At 38.6% G+C, this 19092-nt stretch overlaps 1 pseudogene; it reads left to right on the top strand.

Moving 5' to 3' along the window:
• The first annotated feature begins 15000 nt into the window (after window positions 1-15000).
• Window positions 15001-15928, top strand: LOC103274054 (annotated as a pseudogene).
• The last annotated feature ends 3164 nt before the right edge of the window (window positions 15929-19092 follow it).

Below are 19092 nucleotides of genomic sequence, written 5' to 3' on the forward strand. Positions count from 1 at the left end.
AAGAACTCTCTACAATGGTGGAAATGTTCCAGATCTGTGTTGTTCAATATAATAGTAATGAACCACATGTGACCACTGAGCACCTGAAATATGGTAGCATGACTGAGGAAGTAAATGTTTAATTTTAATTAATTCAAATTTAAATTAATTGAAATAGTCTCTTGGGGTTAGTGGTTACTATACAGAAACAAACAAGACAAAGCCTCTGTTTTTAAAAAATTCATTGGTATTCTGTGTGTCTCCTTTATAGGACTTGGTACATTTGCAATTATATAGTGTTTACAATTATTTGCTTAATGCCCACCTTTCCCACTAAACTATCAAGATCTTAAGAGTAATAATCAGGTCTGTGTGAATTCCACCATGAGAGTCTATTCTTGATACATAGTGCCTTCTTAAAGAGCTGTGGACTGACTTATCATTTAAATAAATATTTTCATTATTTTAATCACAATATCAGATGTTAATCTGTTGATTATGTGACTATCAAAGGTTGATGTATGACAATTGGAATACTGTTTACAAGGTGTGAACTTTCTGGAAAAGTCCAGAAAAATGCTACCAAAAATCATCAAAATCAGTGGAGAAATGTGGTTGCTACAGATTTTTCATAAACACAGACACACATACACACACAAAACACAGCTGTCTTCAGAAATAAAGTCTTCTATTTTGCTCGAAAATCTGTTCTGGTTGTGAAAATGATGACATTTCTCTATAAAAGAAAAATTTCAATGCAAAACAAATTCACAACTTGGCTCAGGATGGTATGAAAAAGTTGACACAAAGAAGCTGTCCCTCCCTAGTTTAAATGACACATTTTAGCTTTAGATCATGGCAGCTAATTTTTAAAAAATTCTTTGAAATATATTAACTTCTCCAGTGGCAAATGCTCAATAATGTCATTCTTGCCATTTTTGAAAATGAAAGAAAAATTTATTAGTATAATACAACATACAACATAGATATCTGTAATATGCCTGGTGGGAATAATGGCATGGAGAAGTGGGCAATGTGTATAAAGATATGAATTCCAGAGAACAGTGCTGGTTATAATTCTGTGCGAAATGTAGTTGGTTTGTTTATTGTTTGGCTGATTTGTTCATTTATCCATTTATCTATCTCTCCATACATTATGTCCATCCTTTATAGTTATAGCATCTTTCATCATAGAACTCACATTACGCTGAGGAAGTCAGGAAAATACATAGGTGACTAAAATATAAAACCCTAAGGAAAGCTGCACACAAGAGAGGTATACAGTTCATCCTGCGAGAAGCCATTAATACAAAACAGTTCAAGCACATGCAACACTGAAAACCAAAGCATTTCCCTTGTGAATTCTTTGTAAAATTATTAATTCTAGTGAGACCCATTCCCCTTAATCCTGAAATGCACCTGGTTGAGACTTTGTCCAAGAGGACATGGAGGTGTGTGAGGGAGGGAGAACTGAATAATGCATATATGTTCCATAATTCAAAGATTAATGATGAAGACAATTAGTTAATAGTCTAAATATACTACAGGAAAGTTCATTTTGTGACATTCCGAAACAAATGAAGGAAGGTGAGATAATTTTATTATAAAAACTCATAGCTTCAATCCAAACAAGCAGATTATGAAGTGACAGAAAAGCATAAAATTATAATCTGTGCCTAAATTTTATTCTTCTGTTGTGTGCCTATTTTTCAGGAGGCACCCTGCCTTGCAGATAAAGCTTATAAACCCAGATCATCAGGGTACACGTAGCACTTTCATTTTTTTTCCCTCATGGTAGTCTAGAGACATTTACATTAATCATTTGGAGGCTGAAATACCAAGGAACTGGTTTTTCAAAGAAAATGTTCCAAGTCCCATTATCATTTAGCAATAATTTAAAGAGGGGAAGTATCTTTCAAAAGTACAGAACAACCCATACAGATTTAACATGTCAAACTAATATGATAAAATTATTTTACTATTATGGTAATTTCAAGATGGGTATGACACTCACTTTTTTGACTTCCAAAAAAATGAAAAATGTTTTTAAATATTGTTAGCAATGCTTGACCTTCACATATACTGGCCTTGCCAGTAATGCAGAGTTCATAGTGATTATTATTACATGAATCTAAGCCTCAGGCCCAGCCTAGGAAGCTCATTTCATTATCACAAAATAAGTTGAAGAAAGATCCAACATGTATTCAAAATATAAAGCGCTAACAGGAAGGAGAATATAACCTATTGAAAGCACTACAAATCAAGTAGATGGTATACATCCCCAGTCCTTGGAGAACTGCTGATGTGCTCTGTCTAAAATTGGTCCTGTAGAGCCTGACTTTTGTCTTTGGTTGAACAATGATAAAGAATTCATTTAATCCCACAGCAGAGGAAATGAGAGCACATTACTGCTGTGGGGAGAACTGCTAAAGGTTAATTGGGTTTTAGATACTTATCCCTAATTGTTCAAGATTTTATCATAATATCAATGTCTGTATTAATGCACAGGAACCCTGAGGCCATAAGAAATAGATTTCATTCTAAATTTAAATGTATCCTTCCATCCAAAAAGAGAAGCATTTTTCCCAGATAACTCCCACAATCAGAATCCAACTTCCTAGATGAAGTAGCTCAAATTAACCAAACCTTCCCCAAAATATTACTTTAAGTCAGTGAATGACCGAAACAGTTATCTAGTTAATCCTAACACTATAGATACTCAATGTAGATAATTTGGGACATTAATTAAATATGAAAATATACTATATCATCTTTCTTAGGGAACTATATTTTAATAACACTAATATTTAAATTTAAGAAGTTAGAAATCATTTTCTCTTTCCATAATTGGAAGATTGAGTACTATGGGTTCAACAAGAATAAGTTTGGTATGCCATTTATTCCACTATTCAGGGCAGGTTTTTAACAAAACAAAAATTACCTTAAGTATTGTCAAGTCATTAGTGCACAGTTTTAAACTATAGGACAATATCTTAAAAGATATTTCTATTTAATGTCACAATAAGCCATCTGGTAAGTTTTAGAAATTCCTTTTAAAGAGTTAAGGAGGAACCTAGCTTTCAGAACACCTGGTGTAGGAAACTCTTGATTTACAAAATAAATGAAATTAAGGTAGATTGATTTGCATTTCAAAAGAATACCTGGGTTGAAGGAAAAAAACAAAACAGCTACCTAAATATTCCATGACCAGTAGCATCTCTAGGACTTTGTCTGCTTAGATTTACAACATTACATTTTGTATAATATATAATCTTTAAGATATACAAAAATCGCCACATCAATAACAATAGCTAAAATTTATGCAGGAGTTGATGTGGTCCATGCACTGTTATAATCTATACATTACGTCACTTAAGCCTGGCTGTGCTCTTAAGGGTTCGGTGCTCTCATTATTATCATTTTACAATGAGTACACTGAGGTTCAGAATAACTTCTCAAGGTTATACAACTTTATTGGAAGAAGGTACATTTTAAAAAGAAAAGGTTTACAAGGAATGCTATTAAGAATATCTACAGCCGGGCTCGGTGGCTCAGCCTGTAATCCCGCGCCTTTGGAAGGCTGAGGTGAGTGGATTGCCTGAGCCCGCGGGTTCGAGACCCGCCTGGGCAGCGAGACCTCAGCTCTACAATAAATCAAAAAATCAGCCGGGCGTGGTAACGCATGCCTGTAATTCCAGCTACTTGGAAGGCTGAGGCGGAAGGATCGCCGGAGCCCAGCAGGTTGAGGCTGCGGTGGCCGGGAGCGGCCACTGCACTCCAGTCTGGGCGACAGAGTGAGACTTCAACTCAAAAAAAAAGAAAAAGAAAAAGAATATCTACATGCTTCTCTATGCGTTCTAGTTTAGTTGTCTCAATGCATAAGTATTTTCCATCTTTTCAGACATATATTACAACCATAAACCAAATATCACTTATCATCACTACCAGTTTCTAACACTCCTGAGCATTTTGACCTGGTCAGACAGAGATGAATTGATATTTCTTAGGCCATTTCATTCATCATAGGTTATTCTACCAGTGAATAGGTTCTGATGTCTTGATCCCAGCATGACTGGAAGCTTTACAAAGTATTTACAAACCCCAGAATAAGCACATCTTCTTGAGTGGCTTCCTAATTCCACCATGTCAGCATGATGGCAATCACATAACAAAAGAACCACACAGATTGTTCCCAGTACTTGTTGATATGACTGAGGACCTTGCAGCCTTTGAAATTCCATGATTTAGAACATAACCAAATAGTTCATGGCTAAGACCTTGGTGCTTCATGTCATATATAAGTGAGTTTATATTACACATATATTGTACTCCTGTGATTAGCCACAAAGGTGCCTTCCCAACTTAGTGGAAGTATGATGCTTAGAAGGGAACACAAAAACAAAACAAAATATCATTGTACATACAACAACAGAAAACTCATATAAAGCTGTTCCAATGCACAGATAACATTTTGAAGAACCGGAAAGAAAACAGATTTAAAAATATTTATCTGTCTTCTCCTTTCAGTAACAGAGATGGCTATGTTTCATAATAGACTTCTGTAAATCAATTTACTGCAACCTTAACTTACTAGAATCACTGGCATATACAACCACTCCTTTTTTTTTTTGTGGTGAGGGTGGTATGTGCAAGTGGATAGACTAGGGGCTTAATACTGTGATAACAGCTCTGTAACTCTGGGTGTGGCCTATTCAGAAAGCCCATAGTAAACACAATCCCAGGTCCAAAAATGTCTCAGAAAATGTGACTCAAAGGCCTAAATCTATGCTGTCCAATATGGTAGCTGTTAACCACAAGTAGGTATGCATATTAAAATTAAAAATATTCCTTAGCCATATTAACCACATTTCCCATGTTCAATAGCCACATGTGGCTTCATAGCTACTATGTTGGACAGCATAGATAGAGTTCTGTTGGATAGTGCTAGCCTAGAATAACATTTCCTAACCTGTAACCTTGATGAGGGTTTAAATCAAGACCAACCAATGGATTTTGGCTCATATGACAACATGGTCAGTTTGAATTGCCATCCCAAAAGTACAGTGCTTGAAAGAGTGACATCTCTTGTGTACACAGACTTGAGGAGTAGGTGCCCACATATGCCAAATATGGTTCATATGACCTATTAACATCGGTATAAAACTATCAAATACCTAAAACACAACAAGAGTACCACATTTCAAAAATGACACGACTTTCCATGTGGCATTTCTAGATAAGCCATGAAAGAAGTGTTTTCCCCCAGGCACTCCGAGCAAATAAAGTCCTTAATAGCATCCCTAATCCCAGTCTAGGTTTAGTTCAAGACAGACCAGACAGACTTCTTATTAATTAAACTAGAAAATATTCTACAAATTGGTAATACAGATACTACAGATAAAATTGTTTAAATGATCTGTTTTATCTACATGTGAACCTTACTCTCTGAAAATCACTTTTTTTCTTTTTTGTTAAGTAGATAACTGTGCCACTGTTAAAAGCTCCTATCTAGAGTCTACACTCTTCCCCTATAGAATCCAATAATCTAATCAAAGGATTTCCCCCCACTTAGAAATCATTTTTTGATTACTCCAACTCCAACAGGCCTTTCATAAACTAAACAGAACTGCACATAACATATCTAATGCAGCATCTGGCCTAGCCTGAATTTCTAAATGACAAGCACATCAAGCACAACATGCATTTGGAATGAGGCAGAGAATGGGAAATCAGGCCTCTGGTGATCATTAGCAATCATCTTCCCCAGACACTGCTGCCACTTCCTACTCTACCACCTTTACCTTCCAGAGACCTCTTGCTGATGTCATGATTAGCTTGTCAAATCAAATACAGCAGTACACAAGCAATTATAACAACATTTCTCCTTTTGCATTTTTATTCACCAGGACAAAATGAACTCCACTTAGTAGGTAGATTATCCATTATCTACTGTAATTCTAAACCAACTGAGTTACATTACTAAAATGAATTGGCACTGAAAACAGTGGTAGAAATGTTTAGTGATAGAAACGTAAGCAGGGAAATAGGGGTCTCTTTTGTTCTTAATTTCCGGTGAATTCCTAGAGCAGCAATGAGGTCAAAGTGAGCCAGTTTATTTCATTTGTGACCACTGGGTGAGATCTTATCTTATAAGGGCCTTAATGCTTTGCCAGTCATAGTTGTGATGATGATGATTATGATAATAATAATGATAATAAATCATTGGAAACTTTATTTAGATAGTCTCATATACCTAGTGGTTCATAAACAAGGGTTAATTTTGCCCACCTCCCCTCAAGAAATGAGAAAATATTAATGTCTACTAACATTTTTGGTTTTTATAATTGGGGAGGAGGGTGCTACTGGCATCTAGTGGGTAGAGTTCAGGGTGTTGCTAAATATACTTCAAGGCACAAGAAAAAACTCCAAATAACAAAGAATTATCCAGCCCAAAATGTCAATAGAGTCAAGGTTGAAAAACCATGCCTTAAAGCTATGTATAATCACTTACTTGATTATTCACAGACTTAAAATTTTCATGGACATGAGCTACTCAAAAAAGAAAAAAAGAAAGAAAGAAAAAGAAAGAAAGAAAGAAAGAAAGAAAGAAAGAAAGAAAGAAAGAAAGAAAGAAAGAAAAAGAAAAGAGAAAATTCCTTCTGTCCTTTCACAAATTTCAAGCTTAACAAAGTCAATGTTACCATTTAGACGGTGAAGAAGTACATCTATTAATATTAATATTTTTCAAGATACAATGTTTTGGTATTTGTTCAATCTTGTTCAATCCTTATTCATCCAGTCTAATGAGTAACCTAATTTTTAACCTACCATCAGTATTAAAACATTTTTGGATCAAGTTCTCACTGCCAAAAAGACATATTGATTACAAAAAAAAAAAACCCAAAATGTGACCATCTTTAAAGTACTGTCATTTCTGGAAAACCCTTACATCAAAAATTGGTCTAAAATGTTGGAGATAGTTGGTCTTGTTGTTGTTGTTGTTTAAATAAGCACTGTTACTGATCTAATAATAACACCCATAAAATCTTAAATATAATGTTTACAACAGAGATGATATCACAAAGCATAAGTGACATTAAAGTAGCCTAACTGTTACTAATATTCCTTGCCTTTGTGAGAATCCAGTTATACAGTTTAAGAGTTTGGTATCCTTTAAACAGTTATGAGTCAAGGTTATACATTTTTCTTTTTCTCATACACACTACAGGAAAGGAACAGCAAACATACAGCAGTTAACCCCTGATAGTTTATTAGTCACATCCTTGCTTTGTCACCATATTGCCATGTACTGATCAGTCACGGGCATACTTTCACTCCCATAAAAGTTGCCAAGGGCTGGGCTCGGTGGCTCAGCCTATAATCCCGCGCCTTTGGGAGGCTGAGGTGAGTGGATTGCCTGAGCCCGCGGGTTCGAGAACCGCCTGGGCAGGCGAGACCTCATCTCTACAATAAATCAAAAAATCAGCCGGGCATGGTAGCGCATGCCTGTAATTCCAGCTACTAGGAAGGCTGAGGCGGAAGGATCGCCGGAGCCCAGCAGGTCGAGGCTGCGGTGGCCGGGAGCGGCCACTGCACTCCAGTCTGGGCAACAGAGACTCCAACACACACACACACACACACACACACAAAGTTGCCAAGGGCCAGTCCCATACTGAATCACTATAGAACATATTTTTTTTTTAAAAAAGCAACTTAGGTATTCCTTCAACAGATAAACAATTGTGTCAAAAAGTGACAAACTCGATATTCATTTCCCAAGTGTTACACAGTTTAATGCCTGTGTGACATAGCTGAATTTCTACCTGGTACTAACACTGCTTGTCTATAAGAAGCCGAAAGGCCAGCAGATAGAAGTTCCCCTCTTGACCAAACCAGTTACACTGGTAGAATCCAAGATGGTAGACCATTTGACCTCTGAAGAACCCTTAACCTCATTATAATATGCTTTCCATACTAAATGACACACCCCTCAGCAGCCACAACAGGAAGCATGGGACCATAAAAGGAGAGAAAAAGGGTCAGAATTCTGGGAACTCTCTGCCCATTCCCAGAAAAGACATGAATATTCTTCCCATTCATTAAACAAACCTCCCCTCATCTCCAACCTGGAGAGAAGCTGATTTGTGAACTATATTCCTGCTTCTCCATGGTCGTAAAGTTAAGACCTGCCCTATTTGACACCCACTTCTGGTTTTGTTTATTGGCTTCGTGACACTGGGACAGGAAAGAATCCATTTTGGGTGCAAAGCTGACTTTGCACATATAAAGCTTTAGCAGAAACATTATCTATGTGAGATGAACAAAGAAAAGAGGTATTTTTGCAGTAGCCAATAATAAAATAAAAATAAAACTCCCCCAAAATTATTGAAATGAAAACCTATTGTGAGAAATCTAATTTTATGTTCGGTGTCTTCCCTGCCTTTTACTCTACACAGTTTTAAAATATGTTCAACTTGCTCTAATCACACAGTAATGGACACTGCCTTCTAAACAAAAAGCTATTATTACAGCAAAGAAAAAGAATAAATATGTTGCTAACACAACAGACTCTTAGCACAGTTAAGAAAGGGAAAAAGTACATGCAAAATAGCACTTGCTGTTCACCCATAACCTTGCCTATTCTTGGTGTCCTACCCTGAGCTCTACTTGATTCAGCAACCTAAGAGCAGATGAAAATGAGAAATATCTACTCCAGCAGATTAAAATACAAAGCAATAGTAAGTTTTGTGACTACCAGACAACTCCTCATGGTAAAGAGGCATTCACTGTGGATTAAGTTCTCAAATGCTCAATAACTTAAATCACCTACACTTTGTGTATACAACTCTTAAGTGTGTAACTCTATACACAGTCAAGTACAGGAAATAAAAAGCAGCCTTTGTGAAAACTTAATTTTACAGTGTTAATTATTATAAATTTGAGATAAAGACGTAGAAAAGAGAATTAAAAAAAAGAAAAAAAGCAACTCTGAAGTCATATAAATTATTATATATAACGCAAGTGGCCAGGTGCAGTGGCTCATGCCTGTAATCCTAGCACTTTGGGAGGCGGAGGAGAAAGGTTTGCCTGAACTCAGGGGTTCGAGACCAGCCTGAGCAACATGGTGAGACCTAGTCTCTACAATAAATAAAAAAAATTAGGTGGGCATGGGGGCGCATGCCTGTGGTTCCAGCTACTTGGAAGGCTGAGGCCGAAGGATCATCTGAGCCCAGCAGGTCACTCCAGCCTGGGTGACAGAGTGAGACTCTGACTCAAAAAAAAAAAAAGTTAGGGGTCTTTACAGCATGTATACTTTAATTCTTCTGAGTTAGTCACATGATATGATTTTACAGTGGTCCTCTAAGAGACCTTGCACTTCTCCAATGCCCAGGGGAATTACTGTCAAAAATTAGGAATATCCTTTCCATCTGAAATAAGGGAAATAATAACTAGTCTTTTAGTGCTATGTAGCAGGTGTTGTTCTGAGTGCTATACACATATTAATTCATCCGCAGACTATATAAGAGGAAACTGAAGCATAGATCAAGTAACAGCCAGAACCACAGGAAGAGCACATGGTAGAGCCAAGTTTTGGGCTCAAGTAGCATGGATCCAGAGCCCTTACTCACTGGTCTCTTCTGACTCTGGAAGAATCCCTTCTTCTTCATCTTCTCGCTCCTCCTCCCACCCCCCAACAACCATAGTACAGTAAGGATCTTAAGTCAGAGACCTACAGCCATCTTGTGTAAGTTGCACATTTTTGAAGAATTACCTTTCTGGCAGCACATTCAAAGGATTCAAGGACTTAGAACAACATGAAACAATTCAGCAATAATGGCAAGGCAACGACTACTGAAGTGCAGCCTCACCTCACAGTGTCTATAAAAGCATCCATAGTTATTACACCATGCACTTGTTCCTCTTCCTGCACTCTGTCATTGTTTCAGTAGAAACCGCTGACTGCCCTGACCGCTCTCATACACCCAGAGGACAAGGTTTGCACATGTTCTGGTAAACAGCAATCTTTCTTCACACTAGCATGACCTCACACTTCACTTCTCACCTCCTCTCTAAGCAATGTCTTCTGTTCTATGTGCTGCTATAATCACCGTACACATGGCTGAAAACCACTTGCCTAATCCCAGTACTCTACTTGCACAAGAGCAGTGTCTAACAAGCCAGCCAACCTACACTCCCATTTGTGAAGGCTCTGCTATGAATTTCAGGAAATATGTGGCATGTACTAATCACTTTACAGGCACCGACAGTCATTTAACACAGACCTGTCTTCCTTATCATAAATACACTGAGGGCTCAGGGAGGATGAGCAACTTGACCAAGATCTCATGGCTACTTGGGGTTAAAGCCAGGATTCTAACCAGGTCTGCTCTTGAAAGTCCCTACTTGGCCAGGAGCAGTGGCTCATGCCTGTAATCCCAGCATTGTGGGAAGTGGAGATGAGAGGACTGTCTGAGCCCAGAGGTTTGAGACCAGCCTGGACAACTTGGCGAGACCTTGTCTCTATAATAAATCAAAAAATTAGCCAGGTGTGGTGGCACACGCATATGGTTCTAGCTAGTTGGAAGGCTGAGGCAGAAGAATCACTTGAGCCCAACAGGTAAAGGCTGCAGTGGCCATGAGCATGCTACTGCACTCTAGCCTGGGCAACAGAGTGAGACAATGACTCAAAAAATAAAAAATAAAAAAGTCCCTACTTAGTAATAGTTTTCTTTCTCCTTTTTCACCTAAGGAAATTCCATTTATTCTTAAATTTCTCTCTCACTAGTCTGCATTCTCCCTGCAGGCAGGGACCATACTTTGTCCACTTCCATTTCTATTACACTTTCGATGAACAGGCACTCAGAACTTTCTGAACTAATCAAAATAAAGAGGACAGCACTTAGCATCTAATAGGCTCCTTAGTGGTTATGGTAGTAGTGGATGCATCCAAGTTATGGTCACTACAATTCTAAGTCTGATTTAATTTAAGTCAAAAACATTTTGAAACAATAACACTGAGTTCCCAATTCTCTGCCTCTCACCTTTCTCTGTCTCTGCTCCATTCCTTCTTCTCCATCTGTCTCCGTTCCTCTACTCTCTCCATTTCTATCTCTGTACCTCTCACACACTATCACCATCACCACCAGCCTCTGAAGCTACTACACCCACTAACATACCATACACATCATCAACAATCTCATCTGAAATATTCCTGCTATGACTTGGATATGGTTTGTTTGGCTCCATCAAATCTCATGTTGAAATTTGATCCCTAGTGTTGGAGATAGGACCTGGTGGGAGGGGTTGGGCCACTGGACCGGCTCTCTTGTGAATGGCTTGGTGCCATTTTAACAGGAGTGAGCTCTCAATCTTAGTTCCCATGAGAACCAATTGTTGTGTGGTACCTACCACCAACACTAAGACAATTCCTAACAGCATCTGAGATAAAACTAAACCCCTAAAGCACACTAATGCTATTGATATGACAAAGAGCTTACCTCAACTGTACCTCAGGTAGCCTTTGGCACAAGACAACTCTCCTGAATTACCAAGGCTTAAACCTGACATCCAGATCTGAGAAGACAGATGATACCTTCAAACCTATCCCACACCTGTACATTTATATGTCATTTCTGACTCTCCTTCTGTGTATTATTGATATCTTCATGTAATAGTATGGCTCTTGGTACAGCTCTCTTGTGCTCAATATTTTCATGCATCACCTTATGAAATTCTCCCAACAAATGGTGTAGGGACTATTGTCATCTGTATTTGACAGATGAGCAGGCTATGGTACAGGAACTTGCCTAAAGTCACAAAGTTATCAAGTGGAGGAGGCAGGATACAATTCAGACATCCATTCCTAGCATGCCCATTCTCTGAACACAAAGCCTCACTTTCCCCCCCAACACATCTTGTTGTCTGCTTTCGATCAGCCTGGCATTCATTGTTTGGCAGTAAGTTCCTGAGAATTTACCTAATTTCTACCATACTAAGTGATATGCTCTTTACAAAGGTGCTCAATTTAGCAATGCATTTACACTCCCTAATTATTTTTCCACATAAGTGGTTCACAAAGTATGGTCTATTAGCATCATTGGAGAGTGTGCTGGAAATGCATATTCTCAGGCCTTATCCAAGACCTGTTAAATTTGCAAATCTGGGTCTGGGTCCAACTTCCAATAATTTAATAAGCCCTCCAAATAATTCTGATTCTGATGCATGTTCAAGTTTGAGAATCACTATTCTACATATTTACTGAACGTTTAGGGTAATGGTCCCTTTGAAGGATCACTGTCAGAAATTGAATATAGAAAATATGTGGCAAGGCATCTTGCTTCAGTAAACCCGGGGGTACATTTTGTCTACAATTCCTCACTCTGTCATCTGTCCCCACACATAGGCTTTCTGAGAATACACTCCAAATTGCAACTACCTAACAGCTTCTAAAATGAGTGTCTTGCTTGGAAGATTTTAAATGCTAGGAGAGTACGTCTGTTTCAGGATTGGACTTGTATAAGTAAGAAAGTGAGGCAGGGCCACAGGTGACCCATCACTTCACCTGTGAGAGCAAATTAATTACCCTTCAACATAAGTATTGTATTTATGTGCCAAGTATGGTCTATAATGAAGTCTTTACTATGCACCCATATTTCAAGCAAATGTTCACTTAAGTAAACACATTTTAATTACTGTCACTTCATTCATTATTTATTCTCTACCCTACAATACACCTGTCAGCAGAAACAGTTCTTGTTTGACTGACTGTCATCTCTTCCATCTTCCCTGGGTCATCGTGTATAAAACCACTCCCACCAGCTCCACATTGTTTTCCTTAACTAAAGTGAAGCACTGTACACATACACAGGGACTTGGAGACAAGTGTGAGGGCCAGCCAACCCCAACAGCTGTGAAACTTTTCATCTGCTCCTCTAAGAACACTTTTCACACATTCTTACTGTATATCTCTCTGCTGCAATTAGGGTGTTGCAAAGCTATTGTTGATGAAGTGACATTTGTCTAAACACTGTCACTTTGAAGAATGCTCAAGAAGGAAAATGAAAATCAATATAATTGCAAGTTATCAATCTCAAATTTTATTCACTTACTTGTTTTAAATTAGATGAAAATAATTTCAATTTACCTGAGTAAAAATATATGTGTTACATTTTTTAAGGCTTAATTTCAATTTTGTATTTTGAATACTGAAAAGAAGAAAAGTACTGAGTCCAATTTTCCCTAGCTAGAGAACGCTAACTGGTCATGTGCTGCATAACAACATTTCAGGCAAAGAGAAAGCATGTATGTGACAGTGGTCCCTTAAGATTATAATGGAGCAAAAAGTCTTCTATTGTCTAGTATTTACTATACTATACTTTTTTATCATTACTTTACAGTGAACTCCTTCTACTACTAAAAATATATAATAAAAGTTAACTGTAAAAAACCTTAGGCAGATCCTTCAGGAGGTATTTTAGAAAAAAGCATCATTATCCTAGTAGGTGGCAGCTGCATGCATGTTATTTCCTCTAAAAACCTTCCAATGAGACAAGATTAGAGGTAGAAGACAGCAATATTGATAATCCTGACCCTGTGTAGGCCTAGGGTAATGTGTGCATTTATATTTTAGTTTTTAACCAAAATGTTTAAAAATTTTTTAATTTAAAAATAGAAAGAGCACATAGAATAAGGATATAAAGAAAATACATAGCTGTACATAGTTTTTTAAGCTAAGTGTGGCTACAAAAGTGTTAAAAAGTTGATAAAGTAAAAAACTACAATAAGCTAAGATGAATTTATTGAAGAGAGATAATTTCTTTTTCTAAATTCAGTGTAGCCTAAGTGCATAATGTTTATAAAGTCTGCAGTCATGTCCTAGGTCTTCACGTTCACTCACCACTCACTCATTGACTCATCCAGAGCAACTTCCGGTCCCACAAGTTCCATTCATGCTAAGTACCCTGTATAGCTGTACCATCTTTATCTTTTATACTATATTTTGACTGTACCTTTTCTATACAAAATGCCATTATGTTACACTTGCCTACAGGATTCAGTACTGTATCATACTAGTTGAGTTGCAGCCTAGGAGCAATGGGTCATACTATACAGCCTAGGAGGCTCCTTCATCTGGGTTTGTGTAAGGATACTCCATGATGGTCTCACAATGATGAAATCGCCTAAGGACACATTTCTCAGCACATCTCTCCATCACTGAGGGAAACATGGCTGGATCCACAAAACACTTGGGATTGATCTGTTGCCTGATAATTCATTATAATATATATTACATTGTGTGTTTTAAGCCAAAATTTTTAAGCTCTTGGCTGCTGCCTTTCTTAGGTTGGTGTTTTTATTTTTTAAAAAATCTGGATTTTGTTAAGAGATGACTGAGATGTTGGGGCTGCATCGCCAACCTCGAGCAGCATCGGCTTCTCCACCTGAAGAAGAATCTGGGAGTCGGAGACTCAAAATCTTTTTTCCCTCTTCCCCCCTGATTACAAAACACTTGAAATACATAAATTTGTGGAATTTTGCTTGAGGGCAACAAGGCGAACCCATCCCTACTCACTGAAGCTCAGCTTTGATTTTTTTTTTTTTTCCTGAGTTGGAGTCTCACTCTGTTGCCCAGGCTGGAGTGTAGTGGCACTCTCATGGCCACCCCAGTGTCAACCTGCTGGGCTCTGGCTATCCTTTGGTCTCAGTCTTCCAAGTAGCTGGAACTACAGATGTGTACTACTGTACCCGGCTAATTTTATTATTATTATTTATTGTAGAGATGAGGTCTCGCCAAGTTGCCAGGGCTGGTCTCGAACCCATGGGCTCAGGCAATCCACTCACCTCAGTCTCCCAAAGTGCTGGGATTACAGACTGAGCCAGCCAGTCTGACCAGTTTTGATTTTTAACCTCCCTTCCCCATTCTTCTGGAACATACACATTCCCATTCCAAAACTGATTTTGTAAAGACATTTTAAACATAATGATGCAACTTGATGTACACTACAGCAATGTACAGTGAGATTTTTTTGATCTTCAGCTACATTTTTCAGCTTCGTGAGGAACCTCATCATCAAACACAATGACTAACAACGTTACCAACAAGAAAGGTCCTCGCTCCATGAACTCCCATGTATTCATTGGGAATCTTAACACTCTTGCGGTCAAGAAGTCTCATATAGAGGAAATTTTTTCAAAGTACTGCAAAATTGTGGGTTGCTCTGTTCATAAGGGCTTTGCCTTCATTCAATATGTTGAGAGGAATGCCTGGGCCGCTGTAGCAGGAGAGGATGGCAGAATGATTGTTGGTTAGGTTTTACATATTAGTCTGGCTGCAGAGCCAAAAGTGATCCAAGGAAAAGCAGGTGTGAAACGATCTGCAGCGGAGATGTAAGGCTCCTCTTTTGACTTGGACTACGACTTTCAGTGGGATTATTAAGACAGGACGTACAGTTACCAGCACGTGTTCCTCCTCCTCCTATTGCTCAGGCTGTAGTGTCCTCAGAATGCCAGTGTGCATCAGGAAACACCTCACAAAGGGGCAAAAGTGGCTTCAATTCTAAGAGTGGTCAGCGAGGATCTTCTTTCAAGTCTGGAATGGTCTTAATGACCTTCAGGTCATTAAGAAGGAATTGTCTCAGATAAAACAAAAAGTGAATTCTCTACCGGAAAACCTGGAAAAATTGAAAAGGAACAGAGCAAACAAGCAATAGAGATGAAGAATGATAAGACAGAAGAGGAGCAAACTACCATTTCCATGAAGAAAGATGAAACTAAGGTGAAGATGGAGTCTGAGGGGGGTGCAAATGGCTCTGCTGAGGAGGGGACCTACTGGATGATGATGGTAATGAAGATGGGGGGTGACGAGCTGGAGTTGATCAAGGGTGATGAAAAAGAGGCTGAGGAAGGAGAGGATGACAGAGACAGTGCCAGTGGCAAGGTTGACTCTTAAGCACATAGAGGGATTTAGAGATCTTATCCCATTATTTCTTTACGTAGGCGCTTGTCTAAGATCAAAATTTTCACCAGATCCTCTCCCCTAGTATCTTCAGCACATGCTCACTGTTCTCCCCATCTTTGTTCTTCCTGTGTTCATTAATTCATATTGCCCTGCGCCCAGTCCCATTCTCACTTCCTTTGACACTCCTAGCAGTTTTGTTGTCTCACTCCATAATTTTTGCTTTTAATTTTGATACCTCTTTATGACTTAACAATAAAAAGGATGTATGGTTTTTATCAACTGTCTCCAAAATAATCTCTTGTTATACTGGGAGTACAGTTCTTTTCATTCATACGTGAGTTCAGCAGTTGTTTCTATAACTGCAAAGGCATCTGTCTCATGTAGTTGAGTAGCACTTGAGAGCAGCTTTGAGTTAGAAGTCTGTGTGTTATACCCCCACATAAATGTGCTATGTGGAGCAGTTCAACACAAATGCAACAATGTATTTCTGTGAATGAGAGTTGGCATGTCAAATGCATCCTCTAGAAAAATAATCAATGTAATAGTCTTCATTTTCCAAAATTGATACTGTGTGATATTTTTGTGAACAGCCTGATGTTTGGCACCTTTTTTCCTCAAAATAAACAAGTCCTAATTAAACCAGGAATTTGGAGGGAAACAAGATCCGATTACTCTTTGGGAAGAAGGTGGCTCGAAAACAAGGTGTCATTTATGACCATCTCAATATAAAGAATACTTTGATTACCTGATATTTATTATAATTCTATGAGAGGACTTCAGAGAGTTTATGGGGGGGAAGTGTATTATGAGAAAACTAATAATGGATTTCAAAATTTTCCCACCAAAATAAACTTGTACTAACTTATATTAACATGTCTGAACAGAATCTAGTTTGAGGCTGGTCTCAAACTCCTGGGCTCAAGCTATCTTCCTGGAAAATACATCAGTTTGAAAAAAGCCCCATCAGAGCAATATGAAGTCTGCTAAAATTAAAATAAGACTAAACATCAAATGTACTGTAGACAGTGCAGATTACTTTATACTACTGTAGACTTTATAAACATTGTAAATTTAGGCTAAATGAAATTTATTTTAAAAATTATTTCTTCAATACAAAATTAATCTTAGCTTATTATAACATTTTACTTCTACCATTCTTGGATGGAAGAATAGTAAAATCATTGATGCTTTATGAAGAGTTTATGGGGATAATGTACCAATGAAATCAGCGGTATACAAATTGATAACTCATTTTAAGAAGGAGCACGATGATGCAGAAGATGAAGCCTGCAGAGGCAGAACATCCACATCAATTATGCAATGAAACCATTCATTTTGTCCACTCCTTAACTGAAGAGGATGGACAATTAACAGCAGAAACAACAGCCAACACAACAGACATCTCAGTTGGTTCAGCTTACACAATTCTAACTGAAAAATTAAAGTTAGCCGGGCTCGGTGGCTCAGCCTGTAATCCCACGCCTTGGGAGGCTGAGGTGAGTGGATTGCCTGAGTTGGCGGGTTCGAGACCCGCCTGGGCAACTTGGCGAGACCTCATCTCTACAATAATTCAAAAAAATGAGCCGGGCGTGGTAGCGTGCACCTGTAGTTCCAGCTACTTGGAAGGTTGAGGCAGAAGGATCGCTGGAGCCCAGCTGGTCGAGGCTGTGGTGGCCGGGAGTGGCCACTGCACTCCAGTCTGGGCGACAGAGTGAGACTCCGATTCAAAAAAAAAAAAAATTAAGGTTGGGCAAACTTTCTACTCCATGGATACCAAGACCATGGATCAGTTGCAGCCAAGCACAAAGTTTTCAATGAAAATTTTAAACAAGTGGGGTCAAGTTTCTGAACCATTTCTTCAAAGAACTGTAACAGGAAATGGAACATAGCTTTACCTGTATGATCCTGAGTATAAAACATAGTCAAAACAATGGTTATCAGGCCTGGTTTGGCGGCTCTTACCTGTAATCCCAGCACTTTGAAGGCTAAGACAGGAGGATAGCTTGAGCCCAGGAGTTTGAGACCAGCCTGGGCAACATGGCAAGACCTTATCTCTACAGAAAAATAAAAAAATTAGTCAGGCATGATGGTGTGTACCTATAGTCCCAGCTATTTGAGAGGCTGAGGCAGAAGAGTTGCCCGAGTTCAGGTGGTCAAGGCTGTGGTGAGCCATCATCATGCCACGCCAATTCAGGCAACAGAGTGAGACCCTGATCCAAAACAAAACAAACAAACAAAAACAATGGCTAGCAAGAGGTGGAAGTAGTTTAGTTAAAGCAAGAGAGGACTGAAATCAAGAGCAAAGGACAAGGCAACAGTTTTGGGGGATGTTGAAGATATTCTGCTTGTTGACTTTCTGGAGGGTCAAAGAATAATACCTTCTTACTGTGAGAATGTTTTGAGAAAGTTAGCCAAAGTTTTATCAGAAGAATACCCAGAAAGCTTCACCAGAGAATCCTTCTCCACCATGACAATGTTCCTGCTCATTCCTCTCATCAAAGAACAATTTCATGGGAGTTTAGGTGGGAAATCATTAGACATCCACCTTACAGTCTTAATTGGGCTCTTTCTGACTTCTTTTTGTTTCTTAATCTTTTTTTGTGTGTGTGTGTTTTGGAGCCTCACTCTGTTGCCCAGGCCAGAGTGCAGAGGTACGCTCACGGCTACCCCAGTGTCGACCTGCTGGGCTCTGGCGATCCTTCTGCCTCAGCTTTCGGAGAAACCAAAACTGCAGGTGTGCACTACCATGCCTGGCTAATTTTTTGATTTATTGTAGAGATTATGTCTTGCCAAGTTGCCCAAGCTGTTCTCAAAACTGTGGCCTCAGGAAATCCCCTCACCTCAGCCTCCCAAAGTGCTGGGATTACAGGCTTGAGCCACCATGCCCAGCCTTGTTTCTTAATCTTAAAAAATCTAAATCTTCAGTTAATTACATTAAAAAAAAAAAACTATTATGTAAAGTTGACATGGTTAAATTCCCAGGTTCCTAAACAGCTAGCATCATTGCTGACAAAATGTCTTGAACTTGATGGAGCTTATGTTGAGAAATAAAATTTATACATTTTATTTTTATCTTATTTAATTTTTTGGAGACAAGGTCTTGTTCTGCTGCCCAAGCTGGAGTGCAGCAGCACAATCACAGTTCACTTAACCTC

This window comes from Carlito syrichta, unplaced genomic scaffold, assembly GCF_000164805.1.
Source record: "Carlito syrichta isolate Samal-C Ts95f unplaced genomic scaffold, Tarsius_syrichta-2.0.1 Scaffold314363, whole genome shotgun sequence".
Classification (NCBI taxonomy): domain Eukaryota; kingdom Metazoa; phylum Chordata; class Mammalia; order Primates; family Tarsiidae; genus Carlito; species Carlito syrichta.